This window comes from Dendrobates tinctorius, unplaced genomic scaffold (assembly GCF_039654945.1).
Source record: "Dendrobates tinctorius isolate UK_male_01 unplaced genomic scaffold, ASM3965494v1 ptg000057l, whole genome shotgun sequence".
In the NCBI taxonomy this organism is placed as follows: domain Eukaryota; kingdom Metazoa; phylum Chordata; class Amphibia; order Anura; family Dendrobatidae; genus Dendrobates; species Dendrobates tinctorius.
The window spans coordinates 18,040,001-18,056,215 of record NW_027361725.1 but is presented as its reverse complement, the minus strand read 5'-3'; the positions used below and the strand labels follow the sequence as shown (position 1 = coordinate 18,056,215).

The window sequence follows — 16,215 nt, the reverse complement described above, 5'->3', positions numbered from 1 at the left end:
TAATTCAAGGTGTGTCCACTAAATAGCATCACAGGTGTTTACAATCTTAGAATCAGTGAGTGAGCTTGTATAGAGAGCTATAAATACTCACTGTGTTGTTTGGTGACATGGTGTGAATCCCACTCAACATGGACCAGAGGAAGCAAAGGAAAGAGTTGTCTCGGGGATTAGAAAGAAAATTATATACAAACATGTTAAAGGTAAAAGTTATAAGACCATCTCCAAGCAGCTTGATGTTCCTGTGACTAAAGTTGCACACATTATTCAGACATTTAGGCTCCATGGGATTATAGCCAACCTCCCTGGACGTGACAGCAGGAGGAAAATTGAAGACAAATCAAAGAGACAGATAATACAAATCGTCCAAAAGAGCCCAGAAAAACTTCTAAACAGATTAAAGATGAACTTCAAGCTCAAGGAACATCAATGTCAGATTGAACAATCCATCGTTGTATGAGCCAAAGTGGACTTCATGGGAGATGACCAAGGAGGACACCATTGTTGAAAAAAAATCATAAAAAAGCCAGACTGGAATTTGCCAAACTACATATTAACAAGCCACAAAGCTTCTGGGAGAATGTCCTATGGACACATGAGACAAAAATGGAACTTTTTGGTAAGGCACATCAGCTCTATGTTCACAGATGGAAAAATTAAGCATATCAAGAAAAGAACACAGTCCCTACTGTGAAACATGGAGGAGGCTCTATTATGGTCTGGGGTGGCTTTTCTGCATCTGCCACAGACTGTCTAGAATCTGTGCAGGGTGTAATGAAATATCAAGATTATCAAAGGATTCTAGAGAGAAATGTGCTGCGCAGTGTCAGAAAGCTTGGTGTGATAAGTTTATACTGAAGTTCTATGGAGACCGATGACGTGGGTCAAAATGAAGACAAACATGGTATATCAGAGTTCAAGATGTATATATCTATTGTACAGATATGAACTTCAGATAACAGATGCAAATTGCAACTCTAGAGAGAAGCAGGCAATAAAACAGTCTCAAGAGTATGCAGATGTAGTATTACAGACCGAGGGTGCGAGTACAAGTCCAGCAACGTAGGATCCAGAGCTCGTGCTGGCTCCTAATGGAGAGCAGACCATAGCGGACGTGGGTGCAGAGCGGGTGTAAAGCAACAGAGTCCTTCCTTGCTACATAGATCCAGATGCAAGCGGGGTATCCCGAAAAATAGAAGAGGCAAGCAGGTTGCAAGTCCTTCCAGCTTGACAGCAAGTAAGGTACAAGATACACAAGCAAACTATAGCGATCAGAGTTCCTTTATATATGCAGAAGACAGGAAACAAGGATTATCAGAGAGAAAACAAGATGGCCTGTCACACCGTTCTGTCTATATCTGCTTGTCGGCATGACAATGCATGTTTATGCTTTAACCCTTTGCGCCTTTCCCCCTAATTGAGCTGGGATACTATTGGCTGTTACCTGTATGGAGCCTGCTCAGTTCCCTGCTCTGCTGCGTAGCCGTACATGTGCTGTTAGGTCTTTACTCTGCTGCATGACCATCCGCATGTGCGGTCCCTGGTTGCTGCTGTGGAAGCTGTCCGCGGTTTGTGAGGTCATTTGCAGCTGGTGCATGACTTTCAACATGTGTCTAGGCTTGCAGATGATGCCAGGTGCTCTAAGCCTCATTTCCTGCACTGACTGTGCTGCAATGGTTTCTGTGTGTGCTTAGGGTGTGCGTGGCCACACCTCCCTTGCTTTTATCAGGGTTAGTGTGTGTACTTGAAATGCTGTCCCCAGCCTATTGCTGAGGGGCAGCTCCTATATAAACTTCCCCTTCTCAGCTGGGCATTGCCAGAGCTACTCACAAAGCTCCTGAACTTTGCCATGTGTGTTTTGTGCTTGTGTCCCTGGACCTCTCCTGTATATGTTTTGGTACCAAAGTCCCTGCCTTGATTCCTGCTTTGTCATGTTCCTGCTCCTGTCCTGGAGGCGGTATATCCAGGCCTGAATCCTTGATCCTGTACTTGACCTTGTCTGAACTGTGTCTGCTGTTATGTTTCTTGAATCCCTCTGTGTTTGGAGCCTCACACCCAGTGACTCTGAGTCTTTTGTAACCGGTGTTTCTGCTGAGCATCTACTACCCTGTACTCTGACTACCATGCGGTGCTAGCTCCATGCAGGCCCAGCAATCCTGCGGTTTTAGCACCATCACGCTCGAGTTCCTTCATATGTCCGATGCCCGGAGCCTGATGACCACTGCCTGGAGCCTGGAGCTTGATGACTGCAGTGGTGCCTGTAGGTCGTGTTGGATGTCCGGAACCGAGCGACTCCTGTCTGATGTCTGCTGGTGACTCTGATGTCCTGTGGGTGACCCTGATTGTCCTGATGTCCTCGTGTACCCTGATGTCCTGATGACTTTGTGTACCCTGATGTCCAGCCTGTGTCCTGATGTCCTGATGTCCAGCCTGTGTCATGATGTTCTGATGTGCAGCCTGTGTCCTGATGTCCTGATGCCCAGCCTGTGTCCTGATGTCCTCATGTACCCTTATGTCTTGCCTGTGTCCCGATGTCCCGCCTATGTGTGCCTCGGTGATCCGTTGGTGTCTTGGGGTCCACTGGGTGGTACCCTTCTGTGAGGTGTGGAATCGGGAGCCTGGCATAGCCCTGTTTCATCTATGTACTGTGTGACTTTACTTTAAGTAAACTTTACGTTCTTCATACCTGAAGCTGTGCGGTGTTATCAAGTCCTACGTGTCTTCTTTGTCCACATGCTCAGCTGCCACAGAATCCCGGTCACTGCCCTTCCCTAGTTTTGGTAGGCTCGGGTCCCCCTCTGTGGTATAGAGGGTCCATATTGCGTCGCTGGGGGATGCCCGCCCCCTCATCATCATGGTCGGTCGGTGTGGAGGCGCCTGCTAGGCCGCGTCCACGGCCGCCGTCGTGACATGGCCCCCATGAAGCCAGCAACTCCATTTTGGGTAAGGACAGAATCCAAAAAAATTAAGTGCAAGAGCAAACAAAAACAGGTATGCAGTCCCAGTCCTTACACTTGGTCTCACTTGCAGGTCATGTGTCTTGCAACAGGATAATGACCCAAAACACACAGCTAAAAACACCCAAGAATGTCTAAGAGGAAAACATTTGACTGTTCTGAAGTGGCCTTCTATGAGCCCTGATCTAAATCCTATTGAGCATCTTTGTAAAGAGCTGAAACATACCATCTGGAAAAGGCAACCTTCAAACACGAGACAACTGGAGCAGTTTGCTCTTGAGGAGTGGGCCAAAATACCTGTTGAGAGGTGAAGAAATCTCATTGACAATTGCAGGAATCGTTTGATTGCAATGATTGCCTCAAAAGGTTGTGCAACAAAATATTAAGTTAATGGTACCATCATTTCTGTCCAGGCCTATTTCATGAGTTTTATTTTTTTAAATTCTGTGGAAGCATGGTTGAAAAGCAATATCTGACTTTCATTTGTTCATTTTCACAGATTTTTGATTTATTATTACTTTTGTCAGATTCAAGTTATTTCTGTGACAATTGTGGGTTTTTCTCTCATTAAACGAGGTGTACCAACAATTTTGACCACGTGTGTATGTCCTTATAAAGTGGCTATGAGTAAGAAATAACACAACTCTAAATCCAACCACATTTACTGAAGACATAAAAAAATAAAGTTTTTTCAAGAACGATGCAATGTGCTCGGTGCTCACTGCAGTCCTATATTGCTCAATCATGTATCCCTCTGATCTGAAAGAGATGTTAAATCAGGCTTAGTCTGTGAAATTGGTCACATGCATGATACAATGTGTACCCCTTACAAACATCTTCCTCAATTTAAATCCAGAGTTTATCTGAAAATGCAAACCATCAGTAACATTTAAGAGTGAAAAGGCCCAATAACACTTTACAACAAAAAGGACAAAAAAACATGTAAAATTGCTGGAGACTTTTGGAAAGAGATTTTTGGGACAAATGAAACCAGAATGTATTTGTATCAGAATGATGGGATGTGAACAATTTGGTGAATGAAAGAAAAGAATACTATTTCTGTGTCAAACAACGAGGTGGTGATGTTATGGCAATGGTGCTACCATGATGGTGTGCATTAATGATGAGACCAGACCCAAAATACAGCAAATCTCAATAACTTCTTAAAGTAATGGGATATTTTTCAATGGACAAATAAGTCACCGGTTATCCATGGGAGTTTAACCAGTGTGATCAAAACTCACAAAAAGCTATAAATGAGGACAGCCCTAGTAAAGTTCTGGCAAAGCATCTCAATAGAAGAAACTAAGCATTTTATATTGGGCTTCAGACTTCAGATAGTCAATACAACACATTATTAAAATAAATGCATTTTTAAATGTTAATTGGTTTGATTATATTACACATCTGTCTCATCTTCTGGACTGGTCGCCACTGCCTTCCCCTATACCTGCCATCATTTGTTGTGCTCCATTTTTGATCTTACAAGTGACCCAGCATTCCTCAGTGGCTTAATTTCACAAAGCCCTTTAAGGTCCACTTAAATACACCTCTGGGAGTGAATATCGAGTCAGTGATGGGTTAAGTTGCTGTTTGCTTTCGAGTTGCCATCTTCCAATTTCTTCTGTTGCTGTCATCTACTCAGATTCTTGTGGTATCTACAATCTGCTTCCAGTGATCCACAGACCAGATAATTAGTCCATCGTTTGCTATATGCTGGTTAGCAAATTATTTGCTATAAGCATTATGAACTGTTTGTTAGAGATAATGTTCACACTACGTTATAATCATCTTTGGAATTTCCCATTGTTTCTACTACCAGTATCTATTGCTCCACAGACCTTCAGATTAACCCATCATTTTGTTACTTGATGACTAACCCATAATTTGCTAAAAGCATTAAGAACAGCTTCTTAGAGCTGGTTTACATTATGTTGCAATCATATTTGCTAACTCCTGTGGTTTCCACAACTTCTGTTTACTCTTCTGACTCTGTGACTAAAGGTACTGTCACACTTAGCGATGCACCAGCGATCCCGACCAGCGATATGACGCGGTCAGGATTGCTGGTGCATCGCTAAGTGGTCGCTAGTGAGCTGCCACACAGGCAGATCTCACCAGCGACATAGCAGGGGTCAGGGGTCGCTACTTACCTGTCAGACGAGGCGATCCTGATGTCCTCCCGCCCGCGTCCACGCGTAGCTCGTCGGCACCACAGGAAGCCCAGCAGGAAGCTGACGACGAGAAATGATCCAGGCCGTTCTCGCGCGATCAGCGATAATCAGCAGGGGAGCCGGTCAGAGGTAAGTATCAGACATAGCGATATCGCTAGCAATATCGCTGCTACGTCACAAAACCAGTGACGTTACAGTGATATTGCTAGCGATATCGCTTAGTGTGACAGGCCCTATAGTAACATAGTAACATAGTTCGCAAGGCTGAAAAAAGACATTTGTCCATCCAGTTCAGCCTACATTCCATCAGTGTAAATCCCCAGATCTACGTCCTCTGTGTATTTCATTGTGTCCTACTCCGCCTCTCTGCCTGCCTTCCAGGATAGAATATTATCCAGGTCCTTTCTGTGCCATGTGTCATTCAGCAAACCTAGTCTGCTCTGCCAACACCCTTGGTTCATGTGTTCATAATCAACAGTGGATCCAGTTCACCAGATGAGCCATTTACTGACTCACTTTTATCTGGTAAAAATCAAGGAACTATGATTAATTCCTAAACGAGTAATGCAGTAATTTGTTAACCTGCTTGCATTAAAGTCTTAACTTCAATAATATCTTGAATGCTTTATTTCAAGTCCAATGTGGTGGCATACAAAAGCTAAAGTTGTTGTGTTATTGTAAAAACTCAGCTGGACCTGTTAATATGCATGCAAACAATACTGTTCTGCAATAAATACATTGTGTTCACTGTAGCCACGACAATTTAAAAGTATTTACAATTGTCAACACTTTTCAAAGAATGATTGTTATCGCTCTGGTAAACTGAACAACCGTTACCAGTAATTCTTAGCCAACAGGAAAATAGGTTAATATTGATTAGGATGGATGGGTAAGTTGTCAATATAGTAAAGATTTTCTATTTCTCTTCAGCTTTTTATAATATTGCTACAGTTGAAATCTCACCCATCACCGTGTAGCCCACATCTTCCTTCTGCAATCTTTGTAATTTAGCTGCAGAATCTATAGTATACAAACCAGACAGGCCTAAATGCATCTGCACTAATACAGCCCCCCTATATGGTGTTACTAAGAGGCTGTGAACCAGAAGCCCCGCATTCCCTGTGTGAACACTGCCACATGCGGATTATTTCTTCTGCACTGGTGTACCACACGGCCAATCCCTCATTGTAGGCTGGCTGTTTCATTTGGTATTTATGCACCTGTGCAGCTGCCATTTTACTTGGGTCCGCTGCACCCTGGATTAGTGCAGATGCATTTAGGCCTGTCTGGTTTGTATCTGAATTTTTTGGAGGATTTTTTCCTCTTTTTGAGGTTTTCATGTTAGAGTGGGACTGGCAAGTGTAAGAAACTTTGTCGCAGTTTGCCAGCTTTCGTATTAAGGTCTTAATATCATCTAATACCTTACATATATTGATATGTTTTTTGTGCACTTTTTATATTTCTTTCAGGGTGCAGTTGGGCCCAAATGGTTCTGCAAACTTGTGGCCTCTGTTCACACGGGATGCATTCTAGTTGGCACTGGGCAGCCCCCCTATATGGTGTTACTAAGAGCTTGTGAGCCAGAAGCCCTGCATTCCCTGTGTGAACACTGCCACATGCGGATTATTTCTTCTGCCCTGGTGTACCACTCGGCCAATCCCTGATTGTAGGCTGGCTGTTTCATTTGGAATTTATGCACCTGTGCAGCTGCCATTTTACTTGGGTCCGCTGCACCCTGTATTAGTGCAGATGCATTTAGGCCTGTCTGGTTTGTATCTGAAATTTTTGGAGGATTTTTTCCTCTTTTTGAGAATCTATAGTATGTAGAGTTCTGTAGGAACAGATGTCTTCATAGATGTTCAAGGATTTTGGAAAATGTGGATAATATTAATATAATATTCAAGTTTACATACGGTCCCAATTGCATTAGTCATTCTCAGGACTATATGGTTAATTGGAAGAACTGGCACACAAAGAAAGGGCAAGGCTATACAGCATGAAACTAAACTGACCTTTATAGTACTAGGTATTGTAATTTATAACAAAAAGGGCCACGGTATTTCTTCCCTCCTTCATAACTTTTTGTTCAATTCTCTATCTTCTTGTCGACCAACAGGGCAAATCCTCTACAGAGATGGAAATTATCCATAGGTTATGGCCACCTAATAGCATAGAAAAAGAGAAGGGTTAGGCCATGTCTCTCCTATGGCTCCATAACAGCTGCATGATCATAAACTTGAGTAATATTGAAAATTGATGATTACTTACTGCACATGCATACTGATTTCTCTGTGGTGCTAGAAGCCTGTCTTCTGTGATCCAGAACAGTTTTGTTGGTTAAAAAAAGCACTGTTCAGTTTGGACTGGAAGTCAGTTTCTCAATACAGTCTCGTGGTTATGGATGCCTGTGTGAACATGGCTTTAAAAGGAACATTAAATCCTTGTTCGCACAGGCATCCATAACCATGAGTAGGGCTCCAAGGAGCTGAAATGTGTAGGTCCCAGTAACATTGGTACTGCCATGCACTTTTAGATTATTTTTCTATAATAAATCAGGATTTTATCATACACACCTGCTGCCTCGCTGGATGTTTGTTCCTCTGTTTTGCCTCAGCCGGTTCCAGGCTTGTCCGTGCAAAGCAACTAGCAGGTTCCATGCTGCAACTTGGCTGAGCTGAAGCTCCTTTCCCATTTCTCCCGCTTTTTGATAGACTGTAATAGGTGCGAATTGTATCTGTGAAAAACACAAATAGCACGCATGTGACAGAATTGGTCATGTGCACAAGCCCTTGTGATTCTTACTCAGTTATGGTTAGTTACTGGTGAAATGATACATGACTGCTATTTATAATACCAAGCAAAAGAAGGCACCACCATCTCAATAAAGGGAGATCAACCTATAGCATGCCAAACAAGTTACATGTGAAGAAGAAGAAAGAAGCATGCCAAACAAGTTACATGTGAAGAAGAAAGAAGCATGCCAAACAAGTTACATGTGAAGAGAAACAAAGAAGCATGCCTAACAAGTGACATCTGAAGACGAGACAAAGAAGCATGCCAAACAAATTACATGTGAAGAAGAGACAAAGAAGTATGCCAAACAAGTTACATGTGAAAATGAGAAAAATAAGCATGCCAAACAAATTACATGTGAAGAAGAGACAAAGAAGCATGCCAAACAAGTTACATGTGAAGAGAAACAAAGAATCATGCCAAACAAGTTACATCTGAAGAAGAGACAAAGAAGCATGCCAAACAAGTTACATGTGAAAAAGAGAAAAATAAGCATGCCAAATAAGTTACATCTGAAGAAGAGACAAAGAAGCATGCCAAGCAAATTACATGTGAAGAGACAAAGAAGCATGCCAAACAAGTTACATGGGAACAAGAGACAAAGAAGCATGCCAAACACCGTGCGGCGGATGGAAAAAACGCTGCTAGAAGAGGCAGAGCACTATGGCGGTATTGTGCACAGGGTTAAGCTGCACCACTGTGCACTGGAGCAAGCTCTGTTACTTGCACAGAGCTTCAGGCATAAACAATACAGAAAACACTGTGTCTGTTCAAGGTCACAGACCCCAGCGATGCAGTCACGGTATCCTTAGTCACAGGAGTAGCCTTAGACGTCAGGACTACTCCTTCTAGACCTACCATAAAAATAATGTGCGTGGTGTCGCAACAGCGAACGCCCAGCAGAACTGCAAACGCAGTGCGGTGTCAACTGTGCCGCAGATATGGCACTGCTAAATCGCAAGCGTGGTGCAGGACGCTAGCTGCTGAGACAGATGGAGCATATGCACGCTGGCGCTAGCGCTGCTTCTGGCTGAACCCAAACTCTCACACAATCGTATTATCAGAGGGAAGGGGTTTCTTAATAAGTCAGTCACCAGTCCAAGCATCCATCACCATACATAGAGCAGCAAGTATGAAATACTAGCGCATGGCAGAACAGCCATGCGCGCTTTTTATACCAAACGGGACATTCCAGGAAATCTCCAAGGCTCCAGGAGGAGCCAATAGGATTCGACAAAGGACCTGAGCACGTGACTCCCGAACTCCAATGGGAGCTCGTCCCATGAGCATGCTCAGTGGAGGGAACAGAGGACTTAGCCTCTGGAGAGAGTTGCCGCAAGGCACTCTCCTCTGCAATGCAAGGGTTTAGATTTCATCATAGGAGAGGAAGAAATCAGACTCCTAACAGAAGCATGCCAAATAAGTTACATGTGAAGAGAAACAAAGAAGCATGCCAAACAAGTTACATCTGAAGAAGAGACAAAGAAGCATGCCAAGCAAGTTACATGTGAAGAGACAAAGAAGCATGCCAAACAAGTTACATGTGAAGAAGAGACAAAGAAGCATGCCAAACAAGTTACATGTGAAGAAGAGACAAAAAATCATGCCAAACAAGCTACATGTGAAGAAGAAAGAAGCATACCAAACAAGTTACATGTGAAGAGGAGCAAAGAAGCATGCCAAACAAATTACATGTGAAGAAGAGACAAAGAAGCATGCCAAACAAGTTACATGTGAAGAAGAGACAAAGAAGCATGCCAGACAAGTTACATGTGAAGAAGAGACAAAAAAGCATGTCAAACAAGCTATATGTGAAGAAGAAAGAAGCATGCCAAACAAGTTACATGTGAAGAAGCGACAAAGAAGCATGACAAACAAGTTACATGTGAAAAGAAACAAAGAAGCATGCCAAGCAAGTTACATCTGAAGAAGAGACCAAGAAGCATGCCAAACAAGTTACATGTGAAGAAGAGACAAAGAAGCATGCCAAACAAGTTACATGTGAAGAAGAGACAAAGAAGCATGCCAGACAAGTTGCATGTGAAGAAGAGACAAAAAAGCATGCCAAACAAGTTACATGTGAAGAAGAAGAAAGAAGCATGCCAAACAAGTTACATGTGAAGAAGAAAGAAGCACCCCAAATAAGTTACATGTGAAGAAGAAGAAAGAAGCATGCCAAACAAGTTACATGTGAAGAAGAGACAAAAAAAACATGTCTAGCAATCTACATGTGAAGAAGAAAGAAGCATGCCAAACAAGTTACATGTGAAGAAGAGACAAAAACACATGCCTAACAATCTACATGTGAAGAAGAAAGAAAGAAGCATACCTAACAATCTACATGTGAAGAAAAAGAAGAAAGAAGCATGCCAAGCAAGTTGCATGTGAAGGAAAGACAAAGAAGCATGCCAAACAAGTTACATGTTAAGAAGAAAGAAGCATGCCAAACAAGTTACATGTGAAGAAGAAAGAAGCATGCCAAACAAGTTACATGTGAAGAAGCGACAAAGAAGCATGACAAACAAGTTACATGTGAAAAGAAACAAAGAAGCATGCCAAGCAAGTTACATCTGAAGAAGAGACCAAGAAGCATGCCAAACAAGTTACATGTGAAGAAGAGACAAAGAAGCATGCCAAACAAGTTACATGTGAAGAAGAGACAAAGAAGCATGCCAGACAAGTTGCATGTGAAGAAGAGACAAAAAAGCATGCCAAACAAGTTACATGTGAAGAAGAAGAAAGAAGCATGCCAAACAAGTTACATGTGAAGAAGAAAGAAGCACCCCAAATAAGTTACATGTGAAGAAGAAGAAAGAAGCATGCCAAACAAGTTACATGTGAAGAAGAGACAAAAAAAACATGTCTAGCAATCTACATGTGAAGAAGAAAGAAGCATGCCAAACAAGTTACATGTGAAGAAGAGACAAAAACACATGCCTAACAATCTACATGTGAAGAAGAAAGAAAGAAGCATACCTAACAATCTACATGTGAAGAAAAAGAAGAAAGAAGCATGCCAAGCAAGTTGCATGTGAAGGAAAGACAAAGAAGCATGCCAAACAAGTTACATGTTAAGAAGAAAGAAGCATGCCAAACAAGTTACATGTGAAGAAGAAAGAAGCATGCCAAACAAGTTACATGTGAAGAAGAAAGAAGCATGCCAAACAAGTTACATGTGAAGAATAAAGAAGCATGCCAAGCAAGTTACATATGAAGAAGAAAGAAGCATGCCAAGCAAGTTACATGTGAAGAAGAGACAAAAAAACATGCCTAACAATCTACATGTGAAGAAGAAAGAAAGAAGCATGCCTAACATTCTACATGTGAAGAAGAAGAAAGAAGCATGCCAAACAAGTTACATGTGAAGAAGAAAGAAGCATGCCAAACAAGTTACATGTGAAGAAGAAAGAAGCATGCCAAACAAGTTACATGTGAAGAAGAAAGAAGCACCCCAAATAAGTTATATGTGAAGAAGAAGAAAGAAGCATGCCAAACAAGTTACATGTGAAGAAGAAACAGGCATGCCAAATAGGGATGAGCGATATTGCCCGATATCGTATCGGAATTCTGATTTCCGATATTGAAAAAATATCGGATATCGGAATTTCCGATTTCCGATATCAATGCAAGTCAATCGGAGAAAAAAATCGGAATTACAAAATGACCACTACAGTGCTATATAATGGATAAAATGGAGGGGAAACACCTCAGGATAATGGGGAAGGAGTTTGCAGAGGCAGAGGAGCAAAAAAAATCGCTAGAAAAATGCACAGAACGAAAGCTGTAGCAGGAAAACATCTTCTTAACAGCGGTGATTTTTCTTTGGGTTAGGATTAGTTGGGGTAGGGTTAGGGTTTATGGACAGTAGGGTAAGGGTTAGGGGTTAGGGATAGTTAGGGTTAGGGTTAGTGATTTTATATTATTACATTAAAACTGCCGGAGGTGGTGTCAATATGCCCTTTGACTGACATGTGTCCGCGTTCAGCTGACCTTGCTTTGCAGGGAGTTTCCAGGAGCACCACATGGAGGAACAGATACACTCCCTTTAAACCATGCTTAGTCTTCTTCTGCTGATTATATTACTGTTATTCAGTAATTCTGCATATTGATATTCTGCTCTTGGTTCATTTACATCTGCTCCTACTGCTTCCTAAACCTCTGTCTATGTTATCCTGCTATTGGCTGGTCGCAGAATGTCCCAAACCCAGAGGAAATACACAGAAGTAACAGTAGGCACAGGAGCTTGAGAGAACCAGCTGGTGAGTATGAATCCCGTATAGGCAGCAGAAATCAGCTTAAGAGCCAATGGAACTAACGGGCACCAGCTGACATTACCGGAGGCCGATAACTAAGCAGGAGGTAACCTGTGCCAGAATGCACTACCAAGGACCAGCAGACGTTACTGGAACTCGGATACCACAAAGGAGGGACCTAAGCCATTGACTCTACTGAGAACCAGCTGATGTTACTGGAACACAGATAAGCAGCAGAAGGTAAAAGTGCCAGTGGCTGTACTGGGCAACAGCTGACATTACTGTAGCCAGGATACCACAATGTAGTAATGACATAAGCCAAAAGCACTGCCGAGAAGCCCAAAAAAACCCACAAAGACGCAAGTTCAAGAGCAAAAAGACAGGAGTCCGGGGACATCTCCTTCTGCATCTGTCTTCCTGTCTTGGGTCTTCTGCATCTGTCTTCCTGTCTTGGGTCTTCTACTGGAGTAATGTCTTCTCGGCAGAAGGTGCAAGAGTCACATTTGCCCCCGCAACCCGGACACAGTCTTCTTTACTCCACAGTCGCAGCAGGGGAGGAGGAGGGCCTACTGGCACTGTCGAGACCAGCCTTGAGCGCCAGGTCCCGGAGTCCACGTAGGGGGCTCCTAAACTGCCGACACCATGGATAACAGCAAACTGAGCCGGAATGATATACGGCGGGGGCGTGGAACAGTGCAGCGGACACAACCATGTAACGGCGAACGTTGTCGAAACACGGTTTGGAGCAGGAGGAACCCGTGCCCTTGGGCACTACTGAGAACCAGCTGGCGATGCTGGAACTCAGTTTACCCCTCGGGGAGGCGCCTGTGTCCGCACTTCACTGCCAGGAAACAGCCGGCGTGGCTGGATCCCGCCTCTTGTGCTTCTGCCTATAGGTGTTTGGCATCTGTTGTCCTTTTTTTCCACTTTGGTCTAACGAGGTACAGCTAGCATTACTGTTGCCCAGAAACACAGCATGCTGTGAAAGTGGCAGTCACGGAAATGGGCAATAGCTGGCGGTACTAGAGCCCAGAAACACGGCATGCTGTGAAATCAGCAGTCACGGAAATGGGCACTAGCTGGTGGTACTAGAGCCCATGGAAAACAGTATGAGGTGAAAGAGTCAGTCACAGAACCAGGAGCTAGATGTTGGCAGTAGAGGCCAGAGCACTGGCATAAGAAATGATGCTGTGTGCAACATAGGCACATGACAGAGCATGCATACTGCTACCAACCATGCATGCAAACTGTCTACTCTGGCCCAGGGCAGCAAAAGTCACCAGAAATCCAGGCCTGGTTCATTTTTAGGAATGTAAGCCGGTCCACATTTGCAGCGGATAGTCTGGTACGTTGGTCTGTTAGTACATTGCCAGCTGCACTAAAGACACGTTCAGGAATCGCACTGGCACCAGGACAAGCCAGGACCTCCAAGGCATACTGGCTAAGCTTGGGCCATGTATCCAACTTGGAGACCCAAAACGTGAAGGGGGCAGATCCATCCTAAAGCACACTGACAGGGGTGGAGAGGTATTGTGCCACCATGACACGGTAACGTTGCCTCCTAGTGCATTGCACTGTCTGTGCTGATAGTGCCCGAACTGTTTGCAGGTTCAGAAACCGTTGGAACAGGTTGGATATACTGAACCTGTCAGTAGCAGATGTACTGCTTCTGCTACCGGCTTCGGAACGGATTCCGCTGGGCGCAGGACGCACTGAGGTGCCTGCTAGTGCACACGCATCACTGCTATGCGGTGGAAAAGAGTACATGAGTGAATTAACCAGTGCATCTTGGTACTCCTGCATTTTACGCGCCCGGTTCAACGGTGTAATTAGGCTTTGAAGGCTGTCCCGGTAACGTGGATCTAAGAGGGTGGCCACCCAGTAGTCATTTGTGTGGAGAATACGAGCCACGCGTGGGTCATTTCTCAGACACTGCAGCATGAAGTCACTCATGTGCTGAAGGCTGCCAACTGGCCATGCATTGCTGTCACCAGCTGAAGGAATGTGCTCTGGCTGCTCTGCATCACCCTATCCACGCTCTTTCTGGTGACTACTAGTAGAGCGCTGTGTACTTTCCTCCTCTGGCTCATCCTCATAGTCCACCTCATCCTCCTCGCTTGCTGTGTCCTGCCTGGACCTTTGTAAGGCACCCACAGAGCTTTGTACCAACCGGGTCGATGAAGATTGCCTGGTTAGTGCAAGTGTCTCATCATACTCCTCCTCCTCCAGAGAAACCTCATCCCTTAGTCCTTTAAGTGATGATTCTATAAGGCATATAAGGGGAATAGTCAGGCTGAGTATGGCAGCATCCGTGCTCACCGTCAGAGTAGAGTCGTAGAAGCACTTCAAAATGGTGCATATGTCCTTCATGGATGCCCACTCTGTGGTTGTAAAGTGGGAGGGCTGAGATGTGTGTCGCCTACTTTGCGCCTGCTGCAGCTGCAACTCCATAATTGCAGGTTACTGCTCACACAACCTCCGCAGCATATGCAAAGTCGAATTCCACCTGGTGGGGAGGTCAACAATGATGCGGTGCTCGGGCAGGCCCAATCTGCGCTGCATGGCTGAAAGGCGCAATGCAGCCATGCTTGAACGCCGCAAATGAGAGCACTCGTATCTGACTTTGTGCAGCAGCTCCTCAAGGTCAGGATAGTTCCTAAGGAAACTCTGCACCACCAAGTTTAGTACATGAGCAAGGCATGGAATGTGAGTCAGACTACCTAGGCCCAGAGACGCTATCAGGTTTCGGCCGTTGTCACACACCACCATACCTGGCTGGAGGTTGAGCAGCGCAAGCCACATGTCGCTCTGCTCCTTGAGCGTGTTCCACAGCTCGGTTGCGGTGTGGCTAACATCACCCAGATAAACCAATTTCAACACGGCCTGTTGATGTTTGGCTGATGCAGTGCTGAAATCGGTTTTTGTGGTATGTCTGGGTGCAGGCAAGTCTGACGAGGAGTATGAGAAGGAGTCAATTTGTACGGAGGAGAGGCCTGCAATCCGTGGAGTTGGCAGGACCCACGCACTTTCACTGTCTACTTCAGTTCCAGGCTCAACTACATTTACCCAATGGGCGGTGATGGAAATGTAGCGTCCCTGGCCATACTGACTAGTCCACGCGTCGGTGGTCAGGTGGACCTTGCTGCTAACTGCATTTTGCAGGGCATGCTTAATTTTACACTCCACATGCTGTTGCAGGGTGGGGACGGCTTTCCTGCTGAAGTAGAAGCGGCTGGGAACGCTGTATTGTGGGATTGCAAACCCCAACATATCGATAAAGGCTGGCTTGCTCACCAGCCAGAATGGTAGCATTTCCACTGCAAGCAGTTTGGCAATGCGAGAATTCATGCCCTGTGCTCGTGGGTGGTTTGCCGAGTACGGGCGCCTTTTCTCCGACACCTGTGTGACAGATGGCTGCACACTGGATTGGGAGTGTGAGGATGCCAGCCATTGGGATGCTGATGCTGACGAAGTACAGACAGTGTGCCGCCGTACAACACTGCCTGCAGATGCACCCTGGCATTCTGGCGAGGAAGCGGGAGCAGCTGTTTGCGAGCTGGAGTAAAAGGTGGCCGCTGTGGCTGAAGAGGTGGAAGGTGGGGAACCAGCTGCAGGTGGCGAATCATCTTTGGTGTGATGCTGCCACTCCACAGGGTGCTTCTTCCTGACATGCATCAACATATTGGTGGTATTAAGGTTGCTGACGTTCTTCCCTCTCCGCACAGTTTGTCGACAAAGCTTGCATCTGACTACTGTAACGTCATCTGCAACTTGGTCGAAATGGCCCATGCACCACAACTCTTGGGCGCACCCCTTGTGTTCTTTAAAAGAGCCCTGCTCCTAACGGGTGCTGAAGTTGAGGGAGCCGACAACCAATTTTTCCCTCTTCCTCTCCCACGTGGACGGCCACGCTGCGCCACACCTGCAAGCTCTTCCTCTGAGCTATCCCCACTTGCTTTCTGCCCCTCAGCATGCCATGATGGGTCAAGGACCTCATCATCCAATACACTTTCGTCAGCAGAAACTGGCAGCTGAGTTTCA

The 16,215-nt window shown here is 44.8% G+C and overlaps 1 long non-coding RNA gene across 1 annotated transcript in view; it reads right to left on the bottom strand.

The window, feature by feature from the left end:
- Window positions 1-5,737: 5,737 nt before the first annotated feature.
- The window catches only part of LOC141092034 (uncharacterized), a 38,882-nt gene continuing 28,404 nt past the window's right edge, over window positions 5,738-16,215 (bottom strand). Inside the window, exons 4-5 of the long non-coding RNA XR_012232661.1 lie at window positions 7,702-7,862; window positions 5,738-7,290 (exon numbers count right to left, since the gene is read on the bottom strand). This is a non-coding gene — a long non-coding RNA (uncharacterized lncRNA). The remainder of the gene's footprint in view (window positions 7,291-7,701; window positions 7,863-16,215) is intronic.